We start from the raw sequence: 6022 nt of genomic DNA on the forward strand, positions 1-6022 counted from the left end.
AGGCCACAGTGCCCACACCCTGACAAACAGACACACAGACACACAGACACCCAGACACCCTGACACACAGACACCCAGACACACAGACACCCAGACACACTGACACCCTGACACCCTGACACACAGACACCCTGACACACTGACACCCTGACACACAGACACACAGACAACCGAGGCCACAGTGCCCACACCCTGACACACAGACACCCAGATACACAGACACCCAGACACCCAGACACACAGACACACAGACACACAGACACTGACACACTGACACACAGACACCCTGACACACTGACACCCTGACACACAGACACACAGACACACAGACACACAGACACACAGACACCCTGACACCCAGACACACAGACACAGAGACAACCGAGGCCAAAGTGCCCACACCCTGACACACAGACACACAGATACACAGACACCCACACACACAGACACCCTGAAACCCAGACACACAGACACACAGACACACAGACAACCGAGGCCACAGTGCCCACACACTGACACACAGACACCCAGACACACAGACACCCAGACACCCTGACACACAGACACCCAGACACACAGATACCCAGACACACTGACACCCTGACACACAGACACCCAGACACACAGACACCCAGACACACAGACACACAGACATACTGACACACTGACACACTGACACACAGACACCCTGACACCCAGACACACAGACACCCAGACACACAGACACCCAGACACACAGACACACAGACACACTGACACACAGACACCCTGCCACACTGACACACTGACACACTGACACCCTGACACACAGACACCCTGACACACAGACACCCTGACACACAGACACCCAGACACACAGACACCCTGACACACAGACATCCAGACACACAGACACCCAGACACACTGACACCCTGACACCCTGACACCCTGACACACAGACACCCAGACACCCAGACACCCAGACACACTGACACACTGACACACTGACACCCTGACACACAGACACACAGACACACAGACACCCTGACACCCAGACACACAGACAACCAGACACCCTGACACACAGACACACAGACACACAGACACCCAGACACACAGACAACCGAGGCCATAGTGCCCACACCCTGACACACAGAGACACAAACACCTAGACACACAGACACCCAGACACCCAGACACCCAGACACACAGACACACAGACACAAAGACAACCGAGGCCACAGTGCCCACACCCTGACACACAGACACACAGACACACAGACACCCAGACACCCTGACACACAGACACCCAGACACACAGACACCCAGACACACTGACACCCTGACACCCTGACACACAGACACCCTGACACACTGACACCCTGACACACAGACACACAGACAACCGAGGCCACAGTGCCCACACCCTGACACACAGACACCCAGATACACAGACACCCAGACACCCAGACACACAGACACACAGACACACAGACACTGACACACTGACACACAGACACCCTGACACACTGACACCCTGACACACAGACACACAGACACACAGACACACAGACACCCTGACACCCAGACACACAGACACAGAGACAACCGAGGCCAAAGTGCCCACACCCTGACACACAGACACACAGATACACAGACACCCACACACACAGACACCCTGAAACCCAGACACACAGACACACAGACACACAGACAACCGAGGCCACAGTGCCCACACCCTGACACACAGACACCCAGACACACAGACACCCAGACACCCTGACACACAGACACCCAGACACACAGATACCCAGACACACTGACACCCTGACACACAGACACCCAGACACACAGACACCCAGACACACAGACACACTGACACACAGACACCCTGCCACACTGACACCCTGACACCCTGACACACTGACACACTGACACACAGACACCCTGACACCCAGACACACAGACACCCAGACACACAGACACACAGACACACTGACACACAGACACCCTGCCACACTGACACACTGACACACTGACACCCTGCCACACAGACACCCTGACACACAGACACCCAGACACACAGACACCCTGACACACAGACACCCAGACACACAGACACCCGGACACACTGACACCCTGACACCCTGACACCCTGACACCCTGACACACAGACACCCTGACACACTGACACCCTGACACACAGACACACAGACAACCGAGGCCACAGTGCCCACACCCTGACACACAGACACCCAGATACACAGACACCCAGACACCCAGACACACAGACACACAGACACACAGACACTGACACACTGACACACAGACACCCTGACACACTGACACCCTGACACACAGACACACAGACACACAGACACACAGACACCCTGACACCCAGACACACAGACACAGAGACAACCGAGGCCAAAGTGCCCACACCCTGACACACAGACACACAGATACACAGACACCCACACACACAGACACCCTGAAACCCAGACACACAGACACACAGACACACAGACAACCGAGGCCACAGTGCCCACACCCTGACACACAGACACCCAGACACACAGACACCCAGACACCCTGACACACAGACACCAAGACACACAGATACCCAGACACACTGACACCCTGACACACAGACACCCAGACACACAGACACCCAGACACACAGACACACTGACACACAGACACCCTGCCACACTGACACCCTGACACCCTGACACACTGACACACTGACACACAGACACCCTGACACCCAGACACACAGACACACAGACACACAGACACCCAGACACACAGACACACAGACACACTGACACACAGACACCCTGCCACACTGACACACTGACACACTGACACCCTGCCACACAGACACCCTGACACACAGACACCCAGACACACAGACACCCTGACACACAGACACCCAAACACACAGACACCCAGACACACTGACACCCTGACACCCTGACACACAGACACCCAGACACCCAGACACCCAGACACACTGACACACAGACACCCTGCCACACTGACACACTGACACACAGACACCCTGACACCCAGACACACAGACACCCAGACACACAGACACCCAGACACACAGACACACAGACACACAGACACACTGACACACAGACACCCTGCCACACTGACACACTGACACACTGACACCCTGCCACACAGACACCCTGACACACAGACACCCAGACACACAGACACCCTGACACACAGACACCCAGACACACAGACACCCAGACACACTGACACCCTGACACCCTGACACACAGACACCCAGACACCCAGACACCCAGACACACTGACACACTGACACACTGACACACTGACACCCTGACACACAGACACACAGACACACAGACACCCTGACACCCAGACACACAGACACAGACATCCGAGGCCACAGTACCCACACCCTGATACACAGACACCCAGACACCCAGACACACAGACACCCAGACACACAGACACACAGACACACAGACACCCTGACACACTGACACGCAGACACCCAGACACCCAGACACACAGACACCCTGACACACAGACACCCAGACAAACAGACACACAGACACACTGACACACAGACAACCGAGGCCACAGTGCCCACACCCTGACACACAGACACCCAGACACCCAGACACCCAGACACACAGACACCCAGACACACAGACACACTGACACCCTGACACCCTGACACACAGACACCCAGACATACTGACACCCTGACACACAGACACACAGACACCCAGACACACAGACACCCTGACACACTGACACACAGACACCCTGACACACTGACACCCTGGCACACAGACACACAGACACACAGACACACAGACACCCAGACACACAGACACCCAGACACACAGACACACTGACACCCTGACACACTGACACACTGACACCCTGACACCCTGACACACAGACACCCAGACACACAGACACCCTGACACACTGACACCCTGACACACAGACACACAGACACCCAGACACACAGACAACCAAGGCCACAGTGCCCACACCCTGACACACAGACACCCAGACACACAGACACCCTGAAACCCAGACACACAGACACCCTGACACACTGACACACTGACACACAGACACACAGACACACTGACACACAGAGACCCTGCCACACTGACACACTGACACCCTGACACACTGACACCCTGACACACTGACCCCCTGACACCCTGACACACAGACACCCAGACACACTGACACCCTGACACACAGACACACAGACACCCAGACACACAGACAACCAAGGCCACAGTGCCCACACCCTGACACACTGACACACTGACACACAGACACCCTGACACACTGACACCCTGACACACAGACACAAAGATACACAGACAACCGAGGCCAAAGTGCCCACACCCTGACACACAGACACCCAGACACACAGACACCCTGAAACCCAGACACACAGACACACAGACAACCGAGGCCACAGTGCCCACACCCTGACACACAGACACACAGACACACAGACACCCTGACACACTGACACACTGACACACAGACACCCTGACACCCAGACACCCAGACACACAGACACACAGACACACAGACACACTGACACACAGACACCCTGACACACTGACACCCTGACACACAGACACACAGACACACAGACACACAGACACCCTGACACACAGACACCCAGACACACAGACACCCAGACACACTGACACCCTGACACACAGACACCCAGACACACAGACACCCAGACACCCAGACACACAGACACACAGACACACTGACACACTGACACACAGACACCCTGACACACTGACACCCTGACACACAGACACACAGACACACAGACACCCAGACACACAGACACCCAGACACACAGACACACTGACACCCTGACACACTGACACCCTGACACACTGACACCCTGACACACTGACACACTGACACCCTGACACACAGACACACAGACACACTGACACCCTGACACACAGACACACAGACACCCAGATACACAGACAACCAAGGCCCCAGTGCCCACACCCTGACACACAGACACCCAGACACACAGACACCCAGACACACAGACACCCTGAAACCCAGACACACAGACACCCTGACACACTGACACACTGACACACAGACACACAGACACACTGACACACAGACACCCTGCCACACTGACACACTGACACACTGACACACAGACACCCTGACACCCAGACACCCAGACACACAGACACCCAGACACCCAGACACCCAGACACACAGACACACAGACACACTGACACACAGACACCCTGCCACACTGACACACTGACACACTGACACCCTGACACACAGACACCCTGACACACAGACACCCTGACACACAGACACCCTGACACACAGACACCCAGACACACAGACACCCAGACACACTGACACCCTGACACCCTGACACACAGACACCCAGACACCCAGACACCCAGACACACTGACACACTGACACACTGACATCCTGACACACAGACACACAGACACACAGACACCCTGACACCCAGACACACAGACACAGACATCCGAGGCCACAGTACCCACACCCTGACACACAGACACCCAGACACACAGACACCCAGACACACAGACACCCAGACACACAGACACTCAGACACACAGACACACAGACACACAGACACCCTGACACACTGATACACAGACACCCAGACACCCAGACACCCAGACACACAGACACCCTGACACACAGACACCCAGACACACAGACACACAGACACACAGACACACTGACACACTGACACACAGACAACCGAGGACACAGTGCCCACACCCTGACACACAGACACCCAGACACCCAGACACCCAGACACACAGACACCCAGACACACAGACACACTGACACCCTGACACATTGACACCCTGACACCCTGACACCCTGACACACAGTCACCCAGACACACTGACACCCTGACACCCTGACACACAGACACACAGACACCCAGACACACAGACACACAGACAACC

Source organism: Lethenteron reissneri, chromosome 64, assembly GCF_015708825.2.
Source record: "Lethenteron reissneri isolate LAM-NWPU_2019-01 chromosome 64, ASM1570882v1, whole genome shotgun sequence".
NCBI classification, from domain to species: Eukaryota; Metazoa; Chordata; class Hyperoartia; order Petromyzontiformes; family Petromyzontidae; genus Lethenteron; species Lethenteron reissneri.